The sequence below is a fragment of the Bidens hawaiensis genome, unplaced genomic scaffold, assembly GCF_021521415.1.
Source record: "Bidens hawaiensis isolate Kalapana, Puna unplaced genomic scaffold, B.hawaiensis_p1.1 tig00046434_1, whole genome shotgun sequence".
NCBI classification, from domain to species: Eukaryota; Viridiplantae; Streptophyta; class Magnoliopsida; order Asterales; family Asteraceae; genus Bidens; species Bidens hawaiensis.
Window position 1 is genome coordinate 39,434 of NW_027498296.1, and position 12,977 is coordinate 52,410.

The window sequence follows — 12,977 nt, forward strand, 5'->3', positions numbered from 1 at the left end:
TGAAGCAAAATGAGGATTGAATTCATTTCTAGACTTCTCATATCCCAACTCATGCTTCTTCAAGCTTTGTTATTTCCTCTTTTGATATATGCATCGGTCATGCCATTCGGGCTTCCGTGATCACATTTCAAGGCTTGTTAAATTATTCAAATTAAGGCATTACGTGTTTCCATTATTAAGCTTGGGGTCTTATAAAGCATCTGATTTTTAAGTTAAGTTGTTTGTCTTTTGTTTTATTATCCTTTAGTGGCTTTTCTGGCTGTTACAATTTTGATTATGAAGTCTAAAGTGTGTAAACACAATGATAGTCGCCCTCAATCACAAAGTAAACTTACGACGAATGGCGTATTATACAAGAACCATGCATGCATTAAACAACCCAAGTTCAAGTCATAATTTGCTCTAAGACTGATAGATAAAAAACGAAAAGCTTAGTTCGTTAAAAACAAGATCTACTACAAAATTCGACACCTGTTTGCATGCAACATAGTCAGAGTCCCACGTTAACCTAATCAAGTCTCCCTACACTACGATCAAAACGGTAACCAGCTTTCACTTTGGTTTCAAGTTCGAATTGCTTCTCATGGTCTTCAGACAGTTCGTTGACAAAAAACGAGCGATCGAACGTACATCTAGTCATGCCAACAAAGTAGCATAACCACACATCTCTTGATGATGTAAAGCCTTCCTCTTTGTTCCTTAAGAAACTTGCCAAGCTTTTTGCTTTGTGACCTTCTCTTTGAATCATCACTTCCCATGATCTATTTCTTCAAGAAATTATAAAACAATGGAGGATGGTGGTATCAAGAAAAGAGCCAAACTCACCATTCTTATAGACGTAGGGAAAGGGTAGCATTGTCCAATAGTTCAAAGCTATTATTTTAATGCCCGTACATTGTACATCTCCCCCACCCTATAGTTCTCCACATACAAGAAAAAAGAGTTCTCGTTAGATATTTTTGTCATTATAAAAGTTGATTCTTTAAAGCATATTAATAAATAAAAACTCTCATTATTCGGTCAACTGGAAGCCGAAAAGTAGAACTTATTTGATTCCATTATTTCTTTTACGTATTTGTCGTGTTACTTTTTTTGTTAGTTGAACATGCTTGTTTAAAAATCCTCTTCTTAGCATGCCTTTGTTTTTGTTTTGTCCATGGTAAGCTTTTCACTAACAGAGTTTCTGGTCTTAATAAAGTTTCTTTACAAAACAAAAATATTAAAGGAAACTCTCATTTTATATTGTCATTTCTAAAGTTGTTTTTTGTTTACCTATCCCGTTCGGAGGCATATTATTATATGCAGGCCTCATGACAAGTTTTCAGGGAATGGATTCTAATGATTAAAAAAGTCGTTTCTTCCTTTGAAGCAAATAAATATGTACCTTTGTCTACCGTTTTTACGTGAGGAAAGCTATATTTTTTTTTAAATGTATGTTAATATCTGAGACAGAAGGGATCAGACTGATTTAACATTTTATTTGTTTGTTAATTATTATTTTATTTGAATTTTGAATATTATGATAGTTAATAACGTTTAGCATTATCATTATTTGGTTAGTTATATTTTTGGTTAGTTATCAATACCGTTTTCACTTTTCATTGTAATGTATTTACATAAGGAGATCTGAATTTTAGTTATTCAATAGACTAAATATTACATACTACTACAGTTTCAGTTATTTTCGAATTACTCTTTTGATATTTTCTGTTGATGGACCTTTCATGTATATGGGGGTTAGTTGCGATGAGTTAACAAGTTAAAATTAAAAAAAATATAGAGAACATGTCGCTTTAAGTTCATCTGTGTTATAGTAGAACTAGGATCCTCTGTCATTGTATTTAAATTTTCGATGGTTGTAAAAATATTAACATACATTATTTATTTTTTAAAATAATCAAGAAATCTACAACTTGTTTCAAGTCCATGTGAAGGTCCAAATTATGTATATTTTTTTTCGTGATTGGTCTCATAAACATGTGTTATTTTATTGTAAAAAAAAATTAAAATTTCTAGAGTAACAATACAAATAGTCTAAATCCAGTTTTGATGTTATTTCTGTTTTGATGGAGTGGTAACGTAACTAAAGTATAGAATAAGAGGTTAAGTGTTCATTTCTCCTAAAGTATAAAGTTTAGTTCTTAAAAATAAAAACCATTCTTGAAGAAACGTGGATCTACTCACTGGTAGCAGATCTACTTTCCTCGGGTTTTGATTGTACTATTTCACCGATGGTTCTTCTGGATCTGTGTTCTTCCACCTACAAAATGAACAACGCCGTTAACTTACCCCTCAGAAAGGGACAGAGGGGTCCTCTTTGGGGTAACCCTCCGGCGTGAGAATAAGTATATGTAGGAGAAGATAATAATGTGAGAGTAAGGGAATCTGGAGAGTATTGCTTAATAGCTGAATACTGTATGATTGTGTGACTGTGTTTTTGTGTATCTTTCCTTGTGGAGTTGATGCTGTATTTATAGTGCTAGGGTTTCCACTGATTGAGCTGGGACCAAATTAGGGTTTTGTTGGCCTCCTCCAATCGATTTGCGCCACGTGTCCTTGGAGACACCTGGTGCTTTTTCATTGGTTATAATCACGTGGTAACCCATGAGTCATACTGAGCTGTCCACCTTTCATTTAGCAGCTGTCAACAACAGCATATCCTTATTCCTTAAAAAGATGCCTTCTGGAAGGTTGTCTGACGTGCACAATCAAGGTTGCCCTAATCCTGATTTGGATAAGGGCGAGGTTGGTTATGTGCATGTGTGATATGCGCCCATCCTGAGGATGCGCGAGGTCTTCTCTTTATTCTCACGCGCAGATATTTCATGCGCAGATGTGATACGCACAAGCATGTAATACACGTCACGCGCGGATGCCCCACGCGCAACTGTGATATGGGTGGGCATGTATGATGCGCGAGTATGTGATATGCGCCGCGCGCGGATGCGCCACGCACGATGTGATATGCATAAGCATATATGATGCGTGAGCATGTGATACGCGCGAGCATATGTGATGCATGAGCATATGTGATGCGTGAGCATATGTGATGCTTGAGCATATGTGATATGTGCAAGCATGTGATGCTTGAGCATATGCGATATGCGCTGTGCGCATAAGTTTTGGCTTTGTGCCTTGATAATATCTTTGATTTCTAATGTCTTGTATATATCTTGTGGGTTGACCCGCCCCGCTCGATGTTGAGGCGGGTACATACCTCTTCAAGCCCCCCCAGTCTAATGTGTGTCTTATCTCGCGCTAGCGCGGTAAGATAGATATTAGACTTACTGATTTGGTCTTTTTAATGGGGTGTTGTCGTTTTTTTGGTTGTTTCCATCGTTGCGCGAAGTTCTATCCATTTGGTTGAAACGAAGGGTCCAAACACGTGGTTGGTTGGTGGTGACGTGCGCCGGAAACGTGTCAGACGTTTCGTGTGCTCGAGGTGCTACAGTTGCTTTTCATGTCCCCTCGCACAGCTGTCTGGAACACGTGTCGCGCTCGCATTGGTTTGCACCTGCGAGTGGGGGCGCGTATCTGCTCCGTGGCAGTTCCGTTACGTTTTTATGTCCCCTCAACAGTGTTAGGGACACGTGCCGCGCCCGCGTTGGCTTACACCTGCGAGTGGGGGCGCGTGAAATCCGATCAGTTGCCAATTTTCTCTCTCCTGGGCCTATAAAAGCAGGCCCTTAGGAAAAATTTTTATCTTCATCTTCATTGTTGTGTACTCCAAAGCTTCTATCTTTCCGATTTTCTGGCTATTGCTTCCAGATACCCTGTTATCTGTTGCTGTTGTTATTGTATGTCTGATAGCTCAGACTCCTCTAACCCCTCAATCACCTCTATTGCCTCTCGAAGACGCCGTGTGAAATCTGTGGTGATGTCGACATTGAAGCAAAAGGGCAAGGGGAAGAGGGTTGTTGAGACCACATCGGAGGAAGTAGGGAGGACCAAGGCCACGAAAAGGTGGAATGAAATCCCCTGCAAACTGAGGCAGGCCGATCTCGACAGCCTCATCTCGTCACAGGGTTTTCTCCCTGTGTTTGGCTGCATGTTGCCTGTGGGCGGGCAAACGGCGGCGGACCCGCCTCCCGGCTATATTTCACTGTACACCCATTTTTTCACCCACTGCAACCTTCGTCTTCCGATGACAAGGTTTGTAGGCGCGGTGTTACGGTTTTTCGGGATTCATATATCCCAAGTCCATCCGTTTGGACTTGTGCGCATGACTCATTTCGAGTTCATGTGCAAATCACAGCGCGAGGAGCCCACCCCTCGGCGCTTTCAATTTTTTTACAAGCCCAAGATCCAAGATTCTTGGATCTCCTTTATTCCTCGCAGTCAGAAGGTTAAGTGCAGCACCGTGTCATTCAAGAGCCTTCATGACTGGTCTGAGAGGTTCTTCTACATCAGGGCTGGTGTAATCCCCATCCGCATGACGATGCGCGCGATCGATTCTGCGCCCGCGGATGAGGATGTTATTAAGAACCCAACCGGCGCCTGGGTTAAGAAACTGACCGCCGAACCATCCCCCGCCAAGAAAATTCGCGAGGAGGCGCTGGTGGGGGTCGGCATGAGTAAGCTGTGGGCCGACAGCGCGGCGGAGCCTGTCATCCAAGTGGACGGCTTGCGTAAGTTATCGCATTGCTTTATTTCCGCGCTAATAAAATTTGCCTTTGCTGATATTATTTGTCTTGTTTTTGCGCAGTAACCAAGGAGTTTTTCCACGCCGCATACGACGATCAAGTGGAGGGTGGCTCCGTCCCGCTGGGCGCTGGGGAGGTGGGCTTCCCAGATCGCTTCGATGACATGTTCATCCCTGTGGATCTGGAATTTGACTTTGATAGCGACGCGCCTGGTAAGCCTTCGCACTTATGCTTATTCCTTTAGAATACCAAAGTTTATTAACAGTTCTGTTGCTTGTATTTGCAGATGCGCTCGAAAACTACGAGCTGGAGCTCGCGGAAGAGGAGGAGGAGGAAGAGGAGGCGCCCCTACTAAAGCGCAAAGCTAAGGGGAAATCTGGCGCAGGGGGCAGTAAGAAACAGAAGAAAGATGACACCCCTGTCGCTCATCCCCATGCTCAAACGAAGGGACCTGAGGAAACCCAGGTGTTTACCACCAAGGTTTCTTTAGCTTCCCTGCCTGTGAAAGTGGGCAGACCTCCTGTCCACTTGAGGTATGGTGGCGTGACCTCCTCCCTTCGCGCGGCTGAAGAGAGAAGCAGTGTCGCGCCTGCGAAAGGTATACTTTGCTTACCCATAATGGTTCAATGAGGGCGATTCTGATTGAATTATTATTAAATCTTTTCGCATTTGAATGTTTGCAGGACCGGCGACGGTAGCAGATCAGCCGCAGGCGCAACAAGGTGCTGAGGCTGCGCCGGGGGCTGCTTCGAAGTCCCCTGTTCTACCCTCAGAAAAGGGTAGAATGAACTTTATGGCGATGTTCGCCGCGCGAACAGAATTGCGCCAAGGTATGTTTTGCGCCATTGTCTTCTGAATTTTTTGTTTTGATCAAATCATAAACCATTTTTTGTTGTTGATTTGTTCATAGGAGTTGTAGCTGGCGTACAAGCTGCTGGTGACACTCCTGGCGCCGTTGCCGGCGCCGCTGGTTCTGCTCCTGCTCCTGCTAGTGCTGAGTCTCCCCTTATTGGGATTACAAAGGAGCAGGAAGCCGTATTGCGCGCCGAACTGGCGGCGTCGAGACCTCCCTCGCCTCCTCCTATGTGCAGCCCTCTCCGCGAGACTGGTTTGGAGCCCTCCAGGTCGCAGGAGAAGAGGCCGATTGAAGAAGATGAGGAGGATGAGGGAGCTCAAGCTGAAGACTCCTTCGGAGTCCGTGCCAGCCCTGCGATGCCACAAGACTTCGCAGCGCAGACTTCTGGTGAGGCTGGCGCTGACTTTTCTGCTTCATCCCCGCAGGTATGTTTTAATTTGTTGCTCCGCTGCGCGTACTTCCATATAAGTATGTTTTTATGACTTAGAACATTTCTTGTGTTTTGCAGGAAGGTGACCACGTTTACCGCCCGAGATGGAATATTAACGAAGACAGTTCCTTCCAATCCATGGGTGTATGCGAGGACTTCTGGGCTCATGCCGTGCCTCCTACTGAAAGGAGGTATCAGGAGGGGCGCACCCCGCGCTGACTTGCTCAACGATCACATTTTCGCTGGGTCGGCTTTCTTTGCTGCCTCCCAAGAGCTTCATCGTGATTATATTAAAGTACGCGATGCTCTTGTGGAAGCCCAGCAAGAGGCTAAGGTGGCTGCCTGGAACCTTTCTGATGCTCGCGCACGAGCTGAGAAACTCCAGGCGGAGCTCAGCGAAAACCGAGCAAGTGCCAACACCGCCTTTATTAAGCGCGGGCATGAGCTCCAAGCTGCGCGGGAGAAGCAGCAGGTGGCGGAGGCCGAAGTTGCCAAGTACGCGCGGAGAGTGCGTGACTTGGAACTGGAGGCGGAGGCGCGTGACCAAGCTATCGTCCAGAGTATCACTGAGAAATCATCACTGGAGAGTGAGGTTGCGCGCCTGAAGAAGGAGTTGGCGGCCGCGCAGGCCGATAGAGATGAGGCCTTGGCGACGGCAGCGTTTAGCCAGGAAGCACTTGATGCTGCGCAGGTGGAGAAAGAAAAAATTTTGGCGGCAGCAGCGTCTGATAAAGAGGAGCTAAAAAAGACAAAGGAAACTGTTGAGTTATTAAACTCCCAGGTTCCTGCCCTCGAGACGTCTGTTGCTGGCCTCGCGCAGGATCGCCAATGGCTGGTGTCACAGGGCATGACTCGTTGCGCTTTGGCGATGAAATATTCTGGCGAGTTTCAGGCCCTTGTGATGGACTGCAATGCTGCCGCGCGCTTGGTGGGTCGAGCTGAAGGGTTTACGGATGGCTATGAATATGGCATGTTGAAGAAGAACCCATCCGAGTACCCTTACAAGAGCGACGCGGCCTGCGCGGACATGGCCGCGGTGGGGGAGAAGTATATGAATACTCCCATCCCCATCCTTGTGCAGGTACCTTGACCTTAATGAGTTTTTCTTGATTAATTTTCCAAGTGTTTTGTACTCAATACTTTTCTAATGATTTGCAGATAGCTGCGCTTGCTGACCAGCCAGACCTCGGCGCGCTAAAGAAGTTGCTCGATGAATGCGAGGGGGCTGGTGGCGATGATGGTGGTGCGGGGGATGTTGCCCCTGCCAGCGGCTCTGGCGCGGCGAAAGAATCTGCTCCTGACACCGTCGTGATAGAAGACTCCATTGAGGAGGAAGAACTTGACTATGGTCAGTTTGGAGATGAGGAGCGGGCCGCGCCAGATGCTGCGGGAGATGATGAGGGTGATGAAGTGGCTGACGTCGACGTGGAGACTTGAGAAGCCCTTCATCTTTCTAATTTTTTTTTTGTTTTTTGTTATACTTGTAATTTGTAACTCATCACACTTGTAAATTTCAATGCTATGGAATGAAATTTGTTTTCCCCTTTTTCACATCTTGCGCATTTCCATTCATCTCTTCATGTTTGCTTGTATAGATATAAGATATGCTTGCACGTTAAAATAAGAACAAGGTTGTAAGGAAATTATTTACTTAACCATAGTCCTATTTTGTAAGTGGTTTCGCAGTATCTTGTTTATGCTGACACGCGCGATGACTTTTCACTATTCCTTTTTTGCGCGTCGTTGTCGCGCGTTTTTTATATGGAATTATGAGTTTTAGCCATTACTTGTCAGCATGTGTTACTCAGATATCCACTATGATTCCGCGCGCGACCTCGACCTGAGACCTTAACAACTATGATTTGGCATGTACTTTGCCTTAGTTGTGTTTAGGGATTTTTATGATCAGGCTGCGCGGGATGTAAGATGGATGTTTGTGAATGTTTTGAGCTAAGGCTCTTTGTTTTGGGCTAAGGCCCTGACGTTTTTAGAGTTAAGACTCGTTAACGTGTTTGAGCTAAGGCTCGTAGGTTTGGGCTAAGGCCCTGACGTTTTAGAGTTAAGACTCGTTAACGCGTTTGAGCTAAGGCTCGCGCATGTATGTTTTACTTCGTTTTATTTTGTTTTGAAGTCAATATAGTGTTGTCATATTGCTCCAAATTAATAAAGGAAGTGTGAAACATGTATGCAAAGGTAATAGAACAAATATTGAAAGATAGCGCGAATCATCATTCATGATGGCTTAAAAGCCTTGATTACATATTTGAATTTTTACATGAAGCATTTTCTAAGCTGTGCTGCGTTCCACGCGCGCGGTATCTTTTTTCCATTCAAATCTTTTAAAGTGTACGCGCCTTTCCTCAATTCTTCTGAGATTTGATAAGGTCCTTCCCAATTGGGGGACATTTTTCCTGGGGGTATTGCGCGGCTAGCTTCATTGTTTCGAAGGACAAAATCATTTTTCTTGAAGTGGCATTCTTTAACGCGCTGATTATAATATTTTTCCAGCTTTTTCTTGTATTTGGCTTCATTGATGATAGCCGCTTCTCTGCGCCCTTCAAGCAAGTTGAGGTCCAATCTTCTTTCGTGCTCGTTATCAGTCTTGCTCATCATGAGTACCCTATGGGATGGGCATCCAATTTCTGCTGGGATCATAGCCTCTGTCCCATACGTTAGGCTGAACGGGGATTCGCCATTGCTAGTTTTGCTTAATGTCCTGTGCGCCCACAGGACATTAGGTAACTCTTCGACCCAAGAATGGGATTCTCCATCCAACCTTTTCTTCAGCCCATTTAACAAACTTTGATTCGCGCGCTCCACTTGGCCATTCCCCTGAGGGTGGTAGACCGAAGTGAAGATTTGGTTGATGTGCAATTCTTTGAGCCAGCTGGATATCTTCCTGTCAGTGAATTGTTTGCCATTGTCGCTCACAATTTCCATAGGAAGGCCAAAACGGCAAATGATGTGGCTCCAGATAAATTGCTTCATCGCCTCAGCTGTGATTTTTGCTAGTGGCTTGGCCTCAACCCATTTTGTGAAATAGTCTACCGCCACTACCAAAAATTTCACTCGCCCTTGCGCTTGCGGCAGGGGCCCCACAATATCAATGGCCCATTTGTGGAAAGGCCATGCGGAGGTCACTGGAATCAAGTTGTTCTTTGGCCGCATGGTGTTTGGCGCGTAGCTCTGACATGCCTTGCATTTTTGTATTTCTTTTAGCGCATCCAAGTACATGCCTGGCCAATAGTAGCCTGAGCTCATTGCCTTGGCAACCACCATGCGCGGGCCAGCGTGTATTCCGCAGATTCCTTCGTGAATCTCCCTAATCACATAGCTTGCTTCTTCAGCATCCAGGCATTTCATGAGCGGTCCAAGATAAGAGCGTCGATATAATGTACCATCAAGTAGTTCATAGTTCTGCGCCTTGTGTCTTATCTTTCTCGCCTGTGCGCGATCGTCCGGTAACTTCCCCTCCTTCAGGAATTCCATTATTGGAGTTATCCAGGATGAAGGGGTTGTATGAATTACAAGGACAGATTGCGTTTGCACTGACGGGTTGCTCATCACTTCCACCCTGACATCTTTGCCAAAGTGATCAAAATTAGTTGATGCCATCTTACTCAACGCGTCAGCGGACTTGTTTTCACTGCGCGAGATGTGTATGATTTTGAAGAAGTCAAACTGCTCAACGAGCTTTTTTGCCTGCTCTAGATATAGAGGCATGGTGTTCTCCTTGGCATCATAAAGGCCATTGACCTGTGCAGCTACCAAGTAAGAATCAACATGGGCCTCTAGCCTTTTAACTCCAAACTTGCGCGCAATGCGCAGACCAGCCAGCAGGGCTTCATACTCAGCCTCATTGTTGGTACTCTTGAAGTCCAACCTAATAGCATAAGTATATTCATGATTATCAGGGTCCACCAGTTTGAGGCCTGCGCCGGACCCTTCGCTGTTGGAGGCTCCATCAGTGAATAGCCTCCAAACATCTTCTTCATCATTTGCTCGCGGAGGGTCTACCTCGCGCTGAGCTTCTTCAATCTTTCCCTCTGGGATTTCCGTGATGAAATCCGCTAAAACTTGACCCTTTATTGCTGGACGGGGCTTATGGTGATCGTGTGTTCACCTAATTCCAGCGCCCACTTTGTCAGCCTTCCGGAGAGCGCGGGGCGTCGCAAGACTTGCTGGATGTTGTAACCTGTCAGAACTTCAATAGGATGACCATTGAAGTATCTATGAAGCTTGCGCGACGCGTGTGTTAGTGACAAAACTAACTTTTCCATGATGGAATAGCACGTCTCAGGGTCTGTCAGCACCCGACTCACATAGTATATTGGCGTTTGGATCCCCTTGCGATCCACCAATAATACTGCGCCGATGGCGCGGTCTCCAGCTGACAAGTACAATGTAAGGGTTTCGCCAGGAAGTGGAGCTGTGAGCGCGGGCAGCTTTATGAGACATTCTTTTATCTCACTGAAAACTTGCTCAGCCTCAGGCGTCCACTTGAATTGGCTCTTCTTCAAGCAGTTCCTTAAAGTGTTAACGAATGGAGTAGATTTGCTGGCGTGGTTCGCTAGGAACCTGTTGATTGACACCAATCTACCATTCAACTTCTGAACCTCTTTCATGGTGGATGGTGAAGGCATGTCAAGGATGGCTTCCACCTTTTCAGGGTTCACCTTGAAACCATCCTTAGTGACCATTACACCAAGAAATTTCCCCTCTTCCGCGCCGAAAGTACATTTGCTCGGGTTGAGCTTCATGTTGACTTCCGTTAAGCGCTGAAGAGTTTCCTCGATGTCTTTGAGCATTTGTCTCTCCTCCCTGCTCTTGATCACCAAATCATCAACGTAGACTTCTAGATTTCTTCCGATTTGTTCACTGAAAACCGAATCCATAAGTCTCTGATAAGTGGCGCCCGCATTCTTTAAACCAAAGGGCATTTTTGTGTAACAAAAAACACCCTTGTCGGTTCTGAAGGCAGTCTTGTCTTCGTCTTGTGGTGCCATTTGAATCTGGTGATAGCCTTTGTAGGCATCCAGGAAACATTTGAGCTTGAATGGCGCCACGGAGTCCACCTTTGCGTCGATGTTTGGGAGGGGGTAACAGTCTTTCGGACATGCTTTGTTGAGGTCCTTGAAGTCAATACACATCCTCCATGACCCGTTGCTTTTCTTTACCATCACAGGATTGGCTACCCACGTCTGGTATCGGATCGGGCGGATGATGTTTGCGCGCAACAGGTCCTCAACTTGCTCATTCATGGCCTTCGCCTTTTCATCCCCCATGATTCTCTTTTTCTGAGCAATTGGCTCCACCGACTTGAACGTGTTAAGAGAATGTTGCGCCAAGTCTCGCGGGACCCCAGTCATATCGGAGTGTTGCCACGCGAAGACCGACGTGTATTTTGTGAGCAACCTTTTCATTCTCAATCTCGTTTCGTCTGAAATGGTAGCGCCAATTGTGACCGTTTGCTCTGGGAATTTTGGGTTTAAAATCCACTTCTCTGGCGCATTGTCCGCCATTGGAAGTTTCATTCTCCCTTCCCGCGGCGTACTTGTCACTGCACACAAATGATCGCGGTAAACAAATGTTACGCCTGTTGGTGTAGGGAACCCCAATGCGCCGTGCGCTGGCGACGGTATAGCATTAAATTGGGCAATCGTTCCCCTACCCAGGATCATATTGTGGCATGACGTGGTGGGCAAGACCAAGAAGTTGACAACTTCGGCTCGCTTGTGCTCATCATCCCCCATAGTTAGTTCAAACTGAATTTGACCTAGGGGATGGATGATTTCATTTGAAACACCACAGATTGGTGCGTTCACCATCTCGAGCCGCGCTTGGTCTGCTGGGTCTAACTTTCTGAAACATTGCTCATACATAATGTCAGATTCGCTTCCAGTGTCCACCAGGACCTTTGACACTTCGTAATGAGCAATGTGTGTGGTGATGACGAGAGGGCTGCTGATTGAAGGGCCTCCCCTGATTCTTGGGAAGATAACTTGCTGCTCGCGCCAATCTCCGTGGATTTGCGCGCTTCTCTTTTTTGACGTCTGCCCTTGTCGTCCCCCCTCAGCCACACAGATTCTTTTGTATTTCTTGCTGGCAGAGGCTCCTTCCGGTTGCTCATCTTCTATTCTTGGGTTTTTCACCAAGTGAGCCAGCCTGCCTGATTTTACATCCTTCTCGATCGCATCCTTTAAATGATGGCATGCGTCGGTGTTGTGGCCCGAGGACCTGTGAAATTCACAATATTTGCCACTGTTTTGCGGTCCCTTGTAGTGTAGTTGCTTGGGGGGCTTGAATTGGACATTCTCAGTACTTAACACCTGTGAAGGTGTTTTAGTGAGGGGAGTCCATATTCTTGGCAGAGGTCTGCTAGGATCTCGGCCGCCCTCCCTCTTGTCACCCTCCCCGCGATTACGAACATCTTTTTGGGGCTGGGGTGAGCTTGGTTGCGTTTGCTTTTCTGCGGAAGAAAAACTTGTTGGTTGCAACCTGGACCATACAGAGTTCTGTTTGGCCCTCTTCTCTTTGCTGCGCGGTGATTCAGCCTGATGCGCTCTTTCTCTTACCCTATCTTGGGCAATCTGTTTTTCATTTCTCGCGAAGACTCGCGATGCTTCCATTAGTTTTGCCCAAGTGGTGGGCATACCATCTCTGCTTACGAGAGCTCGGCGGAGTTGATCACTGCGCGCGCCTTGTATAAAAGCCACGCGCAGGAGTTGCTCAGTTATACCCCCGATTGCCAGAGACTCCTGATTGAAACGAGTGATGTAGTCCTCAATCGTTTTCCTGCGCACGCAGTGCATGATGTCATCAGGATCGCGCGTGTGTCTGCGCTGCTGTACGAAGTGGGCTTGGAACTTTTCCAATAGTTCCTCGAACCCATCAATTTGCCCAGTCGGCAAGCTCTCGAACCAGACACGCGCCGCGCCCGTAAGGCAGCAGGCAAACATGTGACACCATGTTGGCATCGTCCAGCTCTCTAGGTTTCCCGTGTTATAGAAACCTTGCAAAACGTCATCTGGATCTGTTGTGCCATCAT

General features: G+C 46.1%; 1 pseudogene; it reads right to left on the bottom strand.

Moving 5' to 3' along the window:
• Positions 1-301: 301 nt before the first annotated feature.
• LOC143596450 (small polypeptide DEVIL 4 pseudogene) lies at positions 302-945 on the bottom strand (annotated as a pseudogene).
• Between the last annotated feature and the right edge of the window lie 12,032 nt (positions 946-12,977).